Source organism: Lolium rigidum, chromosome 7, assembly GCF_022539505.1.
Source record: "Lolium rigidum isolate FL_2022 chromosome 7, APGP_CSIRO_Lrig_0.1, whole genome shotgun sequence".
Classification (NCBI taxonomy): domain Eukaryota; kingdom Viridiplantae; phylum Streptophyta; class Magnoliopsida; order Poales; family Poaceae; genus Lolium; species Lolium rigidum.
In genome coordinates this window covers 291195524-291213423 of record NC_061514.1, presented here as the reverse complement: position 1 = coordinate 291213423, position 17900 = coordinate 291195524, and the positions used below count along the sequence as shown (strand labels likewise).

Below are 17900 nucleotides of genomic sequence, written 5' to 3'. Positions count from 1 at the left end.
ACCAAACGACATTGGTCGGGAGTCAAGAATATCTTCCGATATCTCCAAGGCACAAAGGATCTTGGCCTATTCTATCGATTCAGAGAAATGCGGACTCCGATGTGATTGGATATGCTGATGTTGGCTATTTGTCCGATCCCCACAATGCCATATCACAGACCGGCTTTGTGTTCCTACATGGTGGAACTGCTATATCATGGAAGTCTTCGAAACAGACTCTAGTTGCCACTTCCACCAATCATTCTGAAATAATTTCATTATATGAGGCATCACGCGAATGCGTGTGGCTTCGCAGAATGATAAACCACATACAACAGTCATGTGGAATCGGTTCTATCGAATCACCCACCATTATCTATGAAGATAATGCGGCTTGTGTTGCACAGATGCAAACAGGATACATTAAGAGCAATATCACTAAGCATATTGCCCCTAAGTTGTTTTATCCCCATCAACTCCAAAAGAGTGGGGAAATAAACATCTTGCAAGTCAAATCATGCGATAATCTCGCTGACCTATTCACAAAGTCTCTACCAACTTCAACATTCCAGAAATACATTCATGGAATTGGTATGCGACGGCTTCGTGATTTGCAAGAATCGTGGAGAGCATCTTCTCGAACTATTCCTGTTCAAAGCATCATATTACACTCTTTTTTCCCTTTATGAGTTTACTATCAAAGTTCTCATCAAGGTTTTTAATGAGGTAATATCAACATAAGATCATATGTCATACTATCCGTTTTCCCCACCGGGGTTTTTAGGAGAGTATAAACGGCATATTTATTGACCTCTATATTCTATGGATTTACTTCATATCGAATCAACGAGAGGCAATAATCATTATATGCTGTGTCATTTTCTCCTTATTTTCCCACGGGGTTTGAAGGAGTTTTGACAAGCATATTCTACACTAGTCCTCATATTTTTCCCACAGGGTTTTTGGAGGACTCCTCGAATTTTTCCCATCGGGTTTTGGAGGAGACTATTTCAAGATGATGAACACGCTCAAGGACAAGTATAGATTAGGGGGAGTGTTAGGATTTAATTAATTAATGTAATTAGTTAAATGAATCTATACTTGTAACCACACGGGGATATCCCCACGTTGTGGAACTGACTTGTCATTCCTAGAGCGTCGCCTCCAGGAACCGTCTTTCCGAACCGTCGCGTCCCTCGGACGCGTCCGTTCCCCCTGTATATAAGTATTCAACATCAATGGAAAAGCAGTCACTTTCATTCTCTCGATCTCTCGCTCAATTTCTATTCTAAACAGCGTGGACGGTGCGTGGGGTGATCATGGACCACGCGCGCGTACACGGACCAGACACTGTGTTTTCATGCGATTTTTTTAATAATACAATTTTTTATTGAATTTCGAATATAATACGTGTTTCAAAAGTTTGGTCAAATTTTACTTGGTATATACAAAATATTATATTTATTGATAGATTATCCTAAAATTTTGATCAAATTTTACTTGGTTTGACTTTTCGAAAAAAGTATAATCCTTAAGATTTGGGACGGAGGTAATACTAATTATCGTACTCCCTCCGTCCGTTAATAGATGTCCAGTGGTTCGTCTAAATTTGGATGTATCTATGCTTAAAAAAATGTCTAGATACATTTCAATTTAGATAAATTTTTAACATCTAAAAATGGACAGAGGTAGTACTATTAGCGCCATGTAGTAGTGACAACCAAACGGTAGCGCTCTGCCTTTTCCCGTGCCATGGGTTATAAACCATGGAACCAAATAGCCGCAACAAATCTTTCTAAAGCAAAACAAATCACAACATGTTCCAAATCGTGTAATAGACGGAGACTGTCTCTATCGGATACAATATTATATCTTTACTTAGTTAGAGGAGTGAGAATATGAGAGAGAATGTAAGTGAGCTCTTATGCAAGAGCTAGCTCTAGCACATGCTCCTACGCACTTCCTGAGAGTGAAATGTGGGCCATATTTTGATAATAGTACATTGTTAAATTTCACAATTGTATATAATGGCTATAAATTGACTATAGATAACATGGTAAACCACTACAGCCAACTGTTGGTTATACTATTGTTCTTGCTCTAACTTTTTTTTTTAAAAAACGTTGAAATATAAATTATGAGTGTTTGCAAATAAAGTGCTACATGTAACTCAGCATCCGATTTAAGTTTTCCATGTGCCCCAAGATAGCTGGCTATGAATTACCCCCGTGGTCCTTCGCTCATAGGGTTCTCCGTTCCCCATGACTGCAACCGCTACTAGAACCAAGCCGAGCTCTTTTCAGGATGCTTTGCTCGCAGGGTTCTCGGCTTACCGTGTTTTTCCAGGGCCGTTTTTGTTGGAGAGAGCCTGTAACATGCTACTAGACCCCTATGAATACGATACATAAGGTTTTATTTATACTGTCTACATTTCATAATAACTGTCGTAACATGTTTTAGTGATAAATATATATAAATTTAGATAAATATGAAACTTTTATTTTGAAATGAAGGGAGTATATGCAAATCAAAAGCTGGACTGATGATGGTGCTTCTGCAAGGACAGTTGGCATCTGCTCTACAGTAGATTTTTCTTCGAGAGGAGTTCCATTTAGCGAATTAGGCAAGATATGTATTCTATTCTTGCCGAATAGCGTGGCGCCACGGTATGGCCGGTTGGGTCATGCGATCCAAGGATTAGGTGATCGATAAAAGGTGGCGTGGTTCCGGTACAGTCGACAGTCCCCTTACCGGCTGGCCGGCGCACTGTGCTCCGACCCGGACGTGGCAGCGGAGGCACACACACGTAGCACTCGTACGTGGCTCCGCTTTTGGTTGATGTGTGCCGTTTAATTAATCTAGAGCCACAAATATGAGGTTATTGCACCACTCATACAATAACTTGTCCGTCAGGTGCATTTTCATACATAAACTTGCACCACGTGTTCACACAGTACAAGAACTTGCATTTTGGGTGCATTTTCATACAAAATCATCACGTGGCACTGCCACGCTGGAGAAGGGGATGGCTCAGTTTTGAACATTTAGCAGAACCCCCTCCTTCTATTACAATTCGCCAAAAGTCTCTGGTGTGTATTAGAAAAGAAAATCCCCGAATCAGGATGAGCTGGCCGGAACTGCGGGTTCTGGCAGTGGGCATGGCGGCCCGGCGCAGTGGTCATGCAACTTGTTAGGCGGCGGCCAGAAGAAAGAGAAGGATCAGAGCAGAGAACAGAGGCGGCCGACGTTGAGGGATTCGTCTTCCGAAGCGGAGCCATCGGCGGCGTCTGGTGGCAACGCGGCGGTCGCGCAGGTGGCCCCAGGCGGCATGGCTCAAGTCCATGTACAAGGAGACCCGCGGGGACAGAACAAGCAGGGCAGCAGGCCATCGCGGCTGCGACAGCTGCGGCCATGGCCGCTGCACATGCCGCCGTGGAGGTCGTGCCGCTCAGCAGCCAGGCCTCGACACCGCGGTTGCGGCCAGGGCGCGGCACATGCCTCCATGGAGGTCGTGCCGCTCAGCAGCCAGGCCCCGACCACGACGGCGTACTCCGGCGTCTCTGCAAAGCCCCGCGGCCGCGCTGCCGCCGCTGTTAAGATCCAGACCGCTTTCCGACGGTTCTTTCGGATGGGGAGCGCTCCATTACCAACTATTTTACTCCATCTATTTCTTTCAAGAGCATCTGTTTACTTCCACCACTCACCACATGTGTTTCTTTTCGTTTGCTTGCAATGAGCGTCAGCTAGATGGAAGTGTTGCTCGCGCTCAGCGGCTCTGTAATCAACAAGGTGTTAACTACAGTCTCATCCGTGTATTGCTGACCATATGCTGCTCCTGTTATAATAACTACAGTCTCATCCTTGTAGGGTTCAATCTCTGCAATGATTTGATAAGTACTATTCTTTGTTAGTGTCTGCCTTCACAAGTCAGCCAGAAAGATTTTATAATGCTGCATTGGCCTGCAAGTGTTTTCCCTGCCATGTTATATGGTATCGTTTGGTTGATATAAATTGAAATATACTCGTGGTGATTCAGATTTTGGAATGCTTTTGCTGGGTGGATGAACTGAAGATGCAGTTCGAGTGTATGTGTCTGTTATTACAGTTCCCAAAAGAGACTGTATATGTTTGGCAATGCTGGATTACCTTCGCTGGAGTACTTAAGGTAGTATGTCATGGAGCTTGGCCACCCTGCATATGTGCCTGTTACAGACCTTGACATAGGATTTGAGAAGATGCTCAAGATAACTCTTATTACTAACCTTGGTCACTCTTCTTAGATTTAAAAGGCTCACAAATTCATGATACTTGTAGGACATTCTGGCACTCCTTACGAACAAAAGATCAAACTTCTTAGGCCTGTTTTTTTATGCAGTTAGGATATTTCTGGTGAGGAGCGCAATGTGCTTGTTTCGTGATAGTCTTGATTTATGAAGAAAGTTTGATCGGCTCTCCAACATTGTAAGAGCATGTCTAACAGGCCCCTTATAACCCGTCCACCCCGTAAAATTCCGGCGAGATACGGGGCAGGCGCGGTTTGGACCGTCTAGCAGGCCCCGTATTCGGGCCGCCCCGTTTCGGCGGAATACGGGGCCCAGGAAATCGGCCCCGCCGCCCCCTACTTATACTGGGCGCAGGTGCGAGTGAGGGGTTAACCCCTCACTCGCAACCCTAGCTCCGCCGTGCGCCGCCGCCTCCTCCTCCCCGCTCCGGCGAGCAATTAGTCGCTCCCCCGCGCCGCATTCCACCCGTCGGCACCTGCATGGACTCCCGCCGCCGTAGTACCGCCTCGCCGGCGAGCGGATCGAAGCGATCCCGCTCGCCAGACAACGTGGAGGATGCCTGGCGGCTTTTTTGCAAAAGATCCGCCGCCGGCGCCGCGCGGCCTGCAAGTATGACGGCGGGGAGTTCGTCCCGACGAAGCTCCGTGACTTCACGCAGGGCGGCTGCTGGTACCACGAGGACCCGCCGCTCAAGCCGATGAGCGGCCCGAAGTTCGAGGCGTGGCTCGCCGAGTGGGAGCGCCAACGCCGGGTGAACGAGGCGTGGAGGGCGACCATCGGGAGCACCATCGGCGGAGGTGCCCCGCTCGCCGGCGAGGAGGAGGAGGAAGACGAGGACGAGGACCCCGCCTTCTTGAAGGCGATTGAAGAGTCCCTCAAGGACGCCGACGAGAAGAAGAAGGCGGAGGAGGAAGAAAAGGCGGCGGCCATCGCCGCCGTGAAGGAGGCGAAGGCGCGGGCGGCGCAGGCGGAGGCGGAGGCCGATGGGTTCATCATCGACCTCTCCGACTAGAAGTCGCGATCCGATCGCGCATTTTGTATGTATGTAGGTACGTCGATTTCTATGTATGATCGACGAACTATGAATGAAAGTTTCCCGGGGTTTTAAATTTACAAATATACGGGGTCAAATACGGGTTCTGCTAGACAGAGCGGTGTATGATCGACCATTTTTTTTATACGGGACGAAAAAGCGGCGAAATACGGGGCAGAAAAGTAAGGGGCCTGCTAGACATGCTCTAAGCACCAACTGATTGCGCCTAGCTAGTGATTGCTCCAAAAGGAGAATTTCACAATACACTACTGAAACATACTTCTCACAACCTAATGCATCTAAATGTCAGGCAACCATGTAAGTAAGTGTTGTCATGCTAGCTTACTTCTTATTCTAGTTGTGCCAAAATATATATCATGCAAGCAGAGTTTCAAGTTTTTTTATCAATTAAATTTTGGTCTTGTCAAAATTATAAAATGAGAGAGTCATTTTTGTTGTGTACTTCAGTATATGTGCTAACTAATAACGAATTTTTGCCCACTTATCAAATTCTGTTTGATAATCTTAAGTGCCATTTTTGCTGCATGTCTCACAAGGTGCTGTGGTCGAGCTCTCCACGTCCTCGAGCTTGAGGGTCTCTGGATCCGTCGAGTTCGGTCCCCCTTCTCCGGCGTCGGCGTGGCGGCTGCGCTGGATCTTGAAGACGAATAAGGTGGAGGTGATGTGTGGCCTTGCGGTGAAGATGTGTGGCCATGGGGTAGGTTCTTTGGAGCCGGCGACCGGCGACTTCCCGTCCGCGGAAGGGGTGCTCCTGATCCAAGCCATCGAGAGGAGCAACGGTGGCGGCGCGCCACCGGCGGCTTTGTGGTCTTCGTCATCGTCATCGGGGTCTAGGGGATCGAGGTCCTGGGGACCTGTGTGTAATTTCAATCTTGTACTGGACCTTTCTGTAAGATCGAGGCTATAATATCACTTTCCTTTATTCCGCAAAAAAAAAAAAAAAAAGTACATCATGCTCCTTTCTTGAACTTAAAATGATAGTGTCTGCTCTGATTATTTAAGCATCATGTTCTGATTGGACCCAGCGGTGAACTGTACACAGGCAGGGACACGTCGCATCGAGGATGGACGCTGGGAGCTGGAGCTCGTGGCGGCGGCGCGGCCGTAGGAGGGCGGCGGCGCGTACCTCGGAGTCCACGGCGACGGCGCATCGAAGTGGTGGGCGGCCTCGGGCCCGTCACTGGAGCGGTGTCCTCCAAGCTCTACCTCTACCCGACGGTTGTTGGGTGGCTGGCGAGGGCCAGGATCTGCGAGCCGTGGCGCTGCGTGCGTGCGCTCATGAGCAATTGATCTCTCAGCGAGCAGCAGCAGCTCAATGCGTGCGTGCATTGTGCTCAAGAGAGAGGGAAGCAGGAGCAGGACAAAAGGAGGTGGTTGGCCTTTTGGCTGGATGGCCCATGGCAGGGGAGGTAAGAGAAATAGTGGTTTGCTAATACTTTGTTTTCTACGGATTTGTTGAAAAGTTTCCGATCCAGCGTGGCACGCCAAGTGTCAGTCCCACAACGTTTTGTATGAATTTGCACCCAAAGTACAAGTTGGTGTACTGCCGGAACACATTTTGCAAGTTTTTGTATGAAAATGCACATCAAGTACAAGTTCTTGTATGAGTGGTGTAATTACCTCCACAAATATATATACGTCTTGTTTTGTGGGTCCTTAATGATTTGGGACACTGATAAAGCTGGACTGGTGGCTGTTATGCAGCGACGATCAGAATTGAAGGCTCTACGGCTCTACCGCTCGAGCTAAGTGAGTGAGTGGCAGTTTGCGTGGAGATCAGGCAACGATCACTGGACTCTAGCTCCGGCTGGTACGCTAATGAGTTCCCTTGTACCGGAAGATCGGATGAACACGTACGTACGCACACATGTCGTGCATGTGTACATTTTGATTAATGTAAGGATCTGTCGAGCTCGAATCATGCACGCATCATGGTGACGTTTTGGTCGGTGTCGTGTCCTCTGATTTTTTTTTTGCGGGAACACAAGCTGATTATATTATCACAGGGATCTTACAGATAGGTCCTGATACATAAACGATATTACAAAGAAGTCCTTCAGCTACCCCGTTGACGAAGACGACGAACCGGACGTACGCCGGCGCGCCGCCGCAATCGACCCTCTCGGCCTTGGATACGGGACCGTCCCTCTGCGACCGGGAAGTCGACGACCTCGGCCCCAAAGAGCCTCCACCCAGCCGCCGCCCACGCCAACGCCCCGCAACACAACCAGCCTTGAATCCTTATTCGAAGATCCCGATCCGCCGCCCCACGGATTCCGGCGAGGGAAGCACGCGCCCATCAGCTCCATGGAACCCCGAGCACGTACAAGGCAGGAGATCAGCAGCACAGCTCCGAAGAACCGGACCGCCGCGAGCGAGGGGCTCCCACCGAAGAAAGCCGCTCCGGCCGCGCCTCCCGCTCCAAGACGCCGCCGGCCGCACCCACGCCAACCCTACGCTATATACACGCCGCCGACCGGGGCTTCCCCATCCTCCCGCTGCCGAAGCAGCCGCCGGAGGGGGAGGAACCCGCCGGCCGAGCGGCGGCGAGGTGGGTCGCCTGGAATCGCCCAAAAAACACCGCTCTCTACTGTAGACGGGGAGAGGATAAGACCAAGGCTATCATAGTGTCTCGCAGCAGTTTCCGCTGATGTTACGCATACACTGTTTCATTTTCACGCACCAATAAAATCTCAACTGTTGATTTATTCACTTTTCACTGCTCCTCTAAAACTATCCCCAGTATCAAACTCTGAAAGTGCACCTTGAAAATGAGGTACCATCGGCCGGAAAATGACGGCAAAGGGGAATCTGCCGGTCCGTTTTCACAGCTTTCTGCAATGGACGTCTATTTCTCAGTTTCTTGTAAGGGATGTCCATTTCACAGAAAAAAAAGGTGGCAGTGTGAGTATTTATTACAGTACGTATTTACTTATCAAGACGTTCGCGTCGGGACAAATACTCGTAGGTCATGACCCAATTCTTTGGACGTCGCGATCATGCACATATAGCAAAACATTGCGAAGGCTGCCGCTGCCCAGTAACATCTTTGTGACGTGCACCGGCGCGACATGAGCCCTTTGGCACGGTGAGAGGCCACATTGACGCCACGGTTCACATAATTGAGCATTTTTATGTGCATCAGAATGGAGGCTTAGAAGGTTCTAGATCAAGAGCAAACTAGCAACTGCATCGGTCATAGCACGCCTTTTGTCATTACCGGCCAAACATGTACATTTCAGGAGCACGTAAGATGATGAGCGCAATCACGGACCTCCGCATTTCAAGCAAAAGATCTGGCGGGCTCTGTTTCCACTTGCGGCTAGTTTTCGACCTTCAATAAAATCGACGGATGTGGCAACGTGAGAATATTAGCCACATGCGCGTACGAAAAAATCTTGGCCGCCCGCCGGCCGGCGTGGCTCGCTTGTGTCGGTGTGTTGTGGTTTCAGCTGCGGACTGTCATAGTGAGTTTGCATCAGAGTATGTTTGAAGAATTTTGAAACACAAAGTAAACTATTTTATATAAGTATTTCTTTGTGATCTATTTTAAGTGGTGTAACAAATTTTATTATATTATTTCTATTAGGGGCTTGGATTTTAATTTTTCCCGGACCTGAAAATCTAAGGACCAGCCGCTTTGGACCGGCCCTTACTACAATCAATGCTACTAGTAGTTATGATGTTGTTCTGGTACCTATAGGTAGAAAAAACTACAACACTAAACGGCCAACAAGTGATGAACTTCACACCGGTAGTCTATAGATAACCACCACCGACATTATAACTCCAACATGAAAGTGCCTATCCAAGCTAAACGATAAAGCCGCGTCACGACCAACGCCGGTCACCTTCGAAGAACGACAGCTCCAATTGGACTTCTCTTGTGGACACACCATGCACCCTTGATGCCAAAAAGGCGGTGGCAGGTGTATGGCGGGACTTGATCGATCTTGAGAAAGACATTGTCTTGGACTCTCTGGCGACGGTGTGCATGGCGCCCATGAAGGTCAACCTTGGACAGCAATGAGCACCGGAGGAACGCGACAATGTACATGCAAAAAGTCGTGTCTCCAAACGCGATGCTCTTAACAGGGTGACGATGTCAAGAATTCCGCCATCGCGCCGGTTTACTCCAAACCTAGATTTTTACCCGGAGACTTCTACTAAACCGTAATAGGAGAGGGGAAGTGCCAATACACTCAACAACGCCTCCAATGTACAAGTCCTAGACGTGGCCGCCAAGCGTCTCCCGCTCCTTTAGCGACGGTAGGAGAGAGCCCTAATTGGATGTTGACTTTCCCCGAACGCTGAAGGCGCACCATCGTCACTACCTTCGCCGGCTGGCCACTGTGCTCCGACCAGGACGGGTTGCAGCGGAGGGGCGCACACGTAGCACTCGTACGTGGCTCCGCTTTTCGCTGATGTGTGTCGTTTAATTATTGTAAGCAGTTCAAATCTAGGACCAGCTATATATGCCTCGTTTGGTTGGTCCTTGATTGATTTTGAGACACTGACAAAGCTCGACTGGTGGCTGTTATGCATCGACAAAATAGAAGGCTCTACTGCGCTAGCTGAGTGGCGGTTCGCGTGGAGAGCAGGCAACGATCACTGACTCTCCGGCTGATACACTAGTGAGCTCTCTTGTACCGTTCTGCCTAAGAGCATCTCCAGCCGCGTCCCCAAACCGCGCCGGATTAAGCTGGCTGTGGACGTTGTTTAGTCATGCCGCCTTGGTGACATCGTTCCCGCCCGCGTCCCCCAAACGCCACCGCCAAACATTTAAAATACTTCTTTTTAACACAGAATCATTTATCAAATATAGTATATGAATAAAAATGTTTGCGAGGATTGTTTTCAAATTAAATTACAACAAACAATAAAATAAGTAAACAAATATAATAAATAGAGGTAGATGCTACATCAAGGTGCCACGGTATTTCCTTTGATCCTCCACAAATGCTCAACGAGATCAGCTTGAAGTTGCTCATGCACATTGCTGTCACGGATCTCTGCGTGCATGGCGAGAAAATCAACAAAATCTGCAGGCAACTCATGATCAACTTCCGCAAGAGGGTCTTCACACTCATAGGGACCAACATGTGACCTAGCATGATTCTTGCGGTCATCCTCGATGATCATGTTGTGCATGATCACACAAGCCTGCACCACCTCCCACATTTGGTCGTCAGACCAGCTTAGAGCAGGGTACCGGACAATGGCAAATTGTGCTTGAAGCACACCAAATGCCCGCTCGACATCCTTCCTGCAAGCCTCCTGTCGTGTAGCAAAGTGAGAATTCTTCAGACCTGATGGATTCGAGATTGTTTTGACAAAAGTGGCCCATTTTGGATATATACCATCGGCTAGATAATATCCTTTGGTATATTCGTGGCCTCTCATAGTTGCATGGTGGAGCATGCCCTTCCACTAGTCTCGTCTGAACACCGGAGACTCGCCGCAACACGTTGATGTCATTGTGTGATCCCGCCATGCCAAAGAAAGAATGCCAAATACACAGGTCATAATCGCCACTGCCTTCAAGCACCACACTGCAATATCCATGACGGCCTTTGTATATACCTTGCCAAGCAAACGGGCAATTCTTCCATGCCCAGTGCATGCAATCAATGCTTCCAAGCATTCCAGGAAATCCTCTGGCAGCGTTTTGTGCCATGATCCTTGCAGTCTCTTCCTCAGTTGGCCCTCTCAAATAGTATTTGCCAAACTTTCCCACCACAGACTCAAGCAAAACTTGTACATGTACTCAATGGCAGTAGACTCATTCATGCGAAGGTAGTCGTCCTATGTATCGGCAGGTGCTCCGTATGCAAGCATCCTCATGGCGTCGGTGCACTTCTGAATCGACGAGAACCCGAGAACGCCTACAGCGTCGAGCTTGAGCTTGAAGTAGGGGTCGAACTCTCGAACGCCGTGGAGGATATTCATGAACAGCCCCTTGCTCATCATGTACCGGCGCCGAAAATTGTCGGCATGTTTTGCCTCGTCGGCGAAGTAGTCGTTGTGCAGCATGGCATGCCCCTCCATCCTCTGTCGGGGCTTCGACTTCCTTCTTCCCGGCCTTGATTCTCCGCGGCGCGGCCTCTTCCTCTTCTCAGCCTCGGCGTCAAGCATGTCCTGGAGGGACGCGATGATCAGCAAATGCTCACGCAGGTCGTCGTCGAAGGCTTGCTCGTCCTCCAGCAGCAGGGCAACCATCTCATCATCGCTGTCCATGGCTAAAGCAAAATCAATGGTTAAAATTGCGCCGAGGTAGACGACGCAACAAACAGCGGCCAATCGCGCCTACCTGGCAAGTCGTCGAGCACCTTCTGTGCGCGGAGGTGGGGCGGATTTGACGGCGCGTTCGGGACGCGGCCGGCGACGCGGCGGCGGCGGCACGACCGGCGGGAGCCCCGGCCGCGACAAGGGTGCCGACTCTCGGCGAGAGATCGGACGCTCAAACGGCCGGGAAATCCAGCGGCGGCGGTGGGGTGGGAGGCGCGGGAAGGAAGGAGCGACGAGAAAAGAGGCACGAACCAACGGTTTATGCAAATAGTCGCCGACATGTGGGAGCCCGCCTCGCTTTTCGTTGTGTCCGGCGTCCCCGGTGCGTCTCCTGTGGGACGGGGACGGGCTCGGGGCGCCGGACACCGTATCGGGCCGCGCCGGACAAAAATGGGCTTTGGGGGATGCGGCAGGAACGCATTTTTTGTCCGGCGCGTCTCAAATCCCTTTGGGGACGCTTTGGGGATGCGGCTGGAGATGCTCTAATTCATGGAAGAGATCGGTGACGTTGAGGGGAGGGAGGACACGTACGTGCGCCCATGTGTCCTGCGCGTGTATATCCTGATTAATGTAAGGAGGACACGTAGGTGCGCCCATGTCGTATGATCTAAGTAGGTGAACATTAGTTTACTCTAGTTTGGTTTGTTTTGGTGTAACTGTGGAAGTCAATGTTACGTATGTACGACCGGCCGGTGACGATCGATCTAGGATTCTAGGGGTAAGATGCACATGGCCGGATATTTGGTAATTCTGGCCTCTTGGAGAATTGTGATGGCCCTCGGTGCTTAGAGGAGCCAAGGACTCGAGGTTGGCAGGATATTTCTCAATGCTTGCAGACGGTGTTCCTGGCGTGACCAAGCACATTTCACCGGTGCTGCTATGTGTGATCCTGCTACATCTTGATGCATGAAGCTCATGGGTTCTCAGAAAGCAGCTCATGGCTTGCCCTGATGGTTCTCTTATGTATTCTGTTCGAATACTCCACCAATCGACAATTAATCTTCAACATCAGTAGAAGAAAACCAACAAGTAATGAAAATTGCAGATACGTCTTTTGGTAACCTAGTGATACCTACAACCACTCAAGTTATAGAGCTTGTTGTAGTAGGTAGACCGAAAGTCGTCGTGCTAAGACACCAAAAAATCAACACACAAAAGAACAACCGTCACCGATAAAAAGAAGCGTAGATCAAAAAGAAGAATGCTAGCGAGATCCGATGGAGTGGCAGAGACACACGAGCTCCGGCAATGCTAAACGCACCACCGAGATGGGAATATATGGGTAGGACTTTATTCCATCTTCAGAGAGCTCCCGCCACCACCATGCTTCTTGAGTAGGATAAAAACTCCAACCAAACTGAAAAAAATATCAAGAATCTAGGCCCTCCCCCAGACAAGGACACTTGATCAAACACGCCTCCATGGCCCTAGGCCCCCAGAGGCGAGGAAGATAGGTTCTAGGACCGACCGGAGGTAGGATACCCTATCGCCTTGTCTCATGAGCAATGTTTAACATAGTGTGCTAGGAGAAACAGGGACGGCCTACTCCGAATACTATACACTCTATATCATGTTAATACTGTGCAATACTTGTAATTATGATTTGAAAAAAAAACTAGAGATAGCCTAGAAACTAACTATTTCAATAAAAATAACCACATACAAAAATAGTTCTCCAATTGTCTATAATAAGCAGAACATCAAAATCCCATATGGGGTTACAATATAGCATATACTTGAGAAATGTCATCTTTAATTGAGAAAGGAGGAACTAATAGATCGCAGTTCATCATCCTTACAAACAGAAAGCACATTCCTAATTTCTCATGTAGAAAAAAAATCAGGTATTTAGCCCAAATGAGTTGTAAAAAAAATAGCGCACTAACATTATAAAGTCGAAAATACTCTGGCACTCTGCCCACCTTCTTCTCCACTCGCCCCAATCCATCCGGAGCTGCTCCTTTATCCCCTTAATTGATGCAGGTTCACTCTGCCCACTCCGTCGATTTCGCTCGCCCCAATCTTCCTCAGATGTCCACCTTCTTCTCCACTCGCCCCAATCTTCCTCGTACAGGTCCGCGCGCGCCGATACGGGCCCCTTCGCCGTGGTCGACCTCGCCGGCTTCCGCTCCGTGCGCGTCACCCGGGGGACCCCGGCCACCGCGTGGGTTGACTCTGGCGCGTCACGTCTCGCGTTCCCGGCGGGCCTGTGCCCAACGGTGGGCGTCGGCGGCCACCTCAGTGTCCCGGGAATCCAGCCGGTCTGACCCACTTTTTACTTTCCCCTTCCTTTCCTCCGCACGACGCGTGGACGAGCGCAGATTTCTCGCCCCATCTAGAACCGAGAGACACCGGAATCGCCGTGCCCTTTCTTCTCTAGTTCCTCCAGTCGGAATCACCTTCTCGTCGCCGGTGAAAATCCAGATATTTTTCTCCGCGCCCCACCTTGCGCGATTTGCACCACCTGCCTGGCGTGGCTGCTCGGTGGTGCAGCTACTCCAACCCCCTTCCGCATCTTTACACAGTTAAGTAGCAGATGAGGGGAGTGGATACGAGGGGGTGGGATTCCTGTACACTCGGGCGTCCAAGATGGAAGCTACGGCACCGATGGCAGCGGCGCCAGATCCTACCAGGTACAAGGAAAGATACGAGGAAAAATCTCCCAAATCTCGCCTGGGATTCTATTTGGTTGTTGTTGGTTCGTGATTTGGTTGTTGCTCTACTAATTTAACCACATTTTTTTGTCGGTGTTCCTTTTTAAGTCTTAATTCTGAGTGGTATTCTCTTCTGTTTCTTAATTTCTGGTGCCCCACGAGGTGTCTGCCTCTTGCTTGAGCAGAGCAGCAGCTTTCTTCTTCCTCTAGAATACCATACAACTAGCATCCACCCACACATCTCACGAACATCTTGTTTATCTCTCTTTTCTTCTTATTTTTGTTGTTGTTTTCGGATTGGTTCGTTTGCACCTTTCGAGCTCATCAAGAAATGGCATGGTTACATGCAACCAGCAGAGCAGAATAGCTCAAGAGGTATTCTTATTTTCCCCTTTCTTGTCCTGTTCTTGAACATCTGTAGGAGGTTGGGTTTTTTGCGGTTCACTGGTTTTGGTTCATGATCTTGTTCAGTAGAGGCATATTCTTTCACAATTTCACTTGTGAGGTACAATTTGGAAGTTCTTCTTTGGACCGAGCTATTTCTCCACGCTTTCATGGTAGGTGGAACTAGCTCGAGTGGAGCATTAGCGAGGTACTGGGAGGTGACGGTCTCCGCGGGCGATTCTTTCCCCATGCTTTCCAACGCCGCTGGCCTAATGCATCTTGCAGACTTGCAGTAATTCTTTCTCCAGACGAGTGGCCCCACTGCCTGAGTTGGAGGAGATGGATGACGTCGTCGGTGATGAGGTTTTGGAGGAGGTTGCCTCGGGTTGCTCCGGCGGCAGCGAGCTACGGGTCGGCCGCGACTCTACGGTGTCGACAACTTGCAGACCTTGCTTGTGACCTTGCCTCGGTTGCTCCGACGGCGGCTTCGGGTGCACAGATCTGGTGTACCCTGGGTTCGCATGGTGCATACGTCATTGCGTGAGGTGCCGGAGGCTGGTGGTCGGCGGTGGAGCTTGCGTCAGGCAGCTGAATTTGATTGACCCATGTTTTCATTTTGGAAAGTAGCAGCAGCAGTTAATCTTCACAAAATGACTTGATTTTAACTCTAAAACGCAGGTTGCTCCAAACTATGTCGTTGAGGCGGAACATGTAGCGGATATCATGGTGGCCGCCGGCGACTCCAGTCACATGCTGAGTACCAAGCTGTTGACGATGGCGTCCGGAAGTTCATGAAGCGTCGAGTCTGCGCTTTGCGCTCCACTATCAGCTCGCGTATTTCTGCTTTAGTTGTCAGCTAGCGCTTCGCTTAGCAGAGGCAGATATTTTTATCTTTTTTATCGAATGACAACTTGCAATATGGTACAGTACTAGCAAAATCCATCTTGTACCAAGTCGTTGCCTGCACTATGATTGTGTAATCTATTCAATGGAAAAATGGCTTGCAAGTCTTGCGATTAAGAAAAAAGAACATGTATTTCTTTGTCTAGGATGTTTCAAGTAATACAAGCTGATCGAAGGAAACTTTTTTGGATCCTTTTTAGATCGAACTCAGTGGCAGCACGTAGATGTTTTTTTAGATCATTTTTGGATCACAATGTTTGTCACCAGATGTCTCTGGTTGGGAGAAGAGAGAAGGAATGAAAGGATAAAGGAGACCATGGTGGAGAAGAAAGAGGAATGAGAACTGTTGGAGAAATGAATGGATGTACGCCTGGCCCATACTCTGTCCATGACGCGCTCAGTGTCCCGGGAATCCAGCCGGTCTGACCCACTTTTTGCCTGGTCTCACGGAAGAGCAGTAAACCGGGCACAGTAATAGGCGGGAGGGGAGGTGGTGCGTGTGTGTGACGAGCTCACGGCAGAACTAACACCGTCGGACACATGTCAGTCTCTCACCGCGTGCTCACGTATACACCCGGTCACCAGGCTCCATCCGGTAAACAAAGTAAGAACTCTTTCCATAAAAGATATCTTAATTTTATATAAATTTAAATATATTTATATGTGATATATTAAAATTTGGATAAAGTTAAGACATTTTTGTGAGAAGGAGGGACTAGCTAGGAAAATAATTGACGAGGATAATCCGTTTCTGGTTCTTGCGAGGCGGCGGAATGCAGTTGTACCAATTTGAACAGACTGGTGCGTCGAACCTGGACACCCGCGACGACCGGTGCTCGATACGGCGGCCGTCAGGATTCAGGTTTTAGGCGTTTAGCTCCATGCACACAACGTGGTTCGCCTGCGTGACACCGACGGCGGAGGCAAGGCAGGCGCGCACGAGGCTGCCTGCCTGCAGTGGTTTCTCTCATCGGTCTTCAGAATTCAAACTGGTCTGCAGGCATGTTTGGACTTGAAACAGCTTGCCACTGTTCGTTCTCATGACCATGAAGAACGCTGTGGTGAGTAACGATTGAGGCGTGGAAATGTTTCTCTGACCAATCTCATGAGCATGAAGAACAGTCCACTGAGTAATGATTTGAGGCGCGAAAGTATTTTTCTTAGAACTCCATGATGTTGAAAAGACTTTTCTTTTGACAATCAATATATTGAGCATAGACATTTTTTTTGACAATTAATACATGTGGTGAATTCGTCAATCTCAAGCCTCGCCGGATCAATTTGTTGAACTTAATATTTTGAAGGTACTCATAGGGGTAGGTTGTGCGTACGTGCGTATATATGGGTGAAAATATATACGCCTCTATGAGCGTCTGTGTTTGTAAAATGTTTTGCAAAAAAAAGTACCACATATATTCATGACCAACAATGATAGAAACAGGGAAAACGTGGGATCTCACACCCGGCACGTGCGGTAAAGAGTTACACTTGCGCTCACCCAAACAGGGAAACTATCCGAAATTGCTGGAAACCCTAGCATGAGCGTGCACGAATAGCGCACTTGCTGAGCGATAAATACGATTCACGAAAACAGAGATAAAAAGTAGGGACATTTGCAACATAAGTACAGTTAAGCAAGGAAGCAAAGTGATCCAAAAGATAAAAGGCCCAGCCCAACGGAAATTCTTTCGGCAGAAAAGAAAAACTAAAATGGAGGATATTATGCAACACAAGTACAGTCCAGAAAGGAAGGAAAGTGGCCCAAAACACCCAGCCCAACACAAGTACATTCCGGTAGAGAATGAAAACAAAAAGGAAACGTCGACAGCAGGGATCGAACCTGCGCGGGCGTAGCCCAACAGATTTCAAGTCTGTCTCCTTAACCACTCGGACATATCGACTTTTTGCTAATCAGTTCCTTAATATGCTATATATACTATATAGCAGCCAACTCCGAAAATCCACGCTCAATTCTGCCATGGTTCTAGATTTGTAGGTTGGCATGGTACATTTATATAATATAAAAAAATAAGTTCATATAAGTGAAGGCAAGGACTACCAATTTGTATAATAAATTTACCATGAAGTTAGAAAGACTGAAACAATTCGTTGTAACCATATTTGTTGCTTGGATCTAGCTAAATATCTGTGGATGCCCACTGAGACTTTCTTTTAGCTCATTCAGAGCATCTCCAGTCGCGTCCCCCAAACCGTCCCCCAAAGGGATTTGGGGCGCGCCGGACAAAAAAAGCGTTCCAGCCGCGTCCCCAAAGCCCTTTTTTGTCCGGCGCGCGCCCGATACTGTGTCCGGCGCCCGAGCCCGTCCCCGTCCCACGGGGACGCACCGGGGACGCC

The 17900-nt window shown here is 48.8% G+C and overlaps 1 non-coding gene across 1 annotated transcript; it reads right to left on the bottom strand.

Moving 5' to 3' along the window:
- Positions 1-17364: 17364 nt before the first annotated feature.
- On the bottom strand, positions 17365-17446 carry TRNAS-UGA. Its single transcript has one exon. It is a non-coding gene; the product is annotated as a tRNA-Ser (tRNA).
- Positions 17447-17900: the final 454 nt, after the last annotated feature.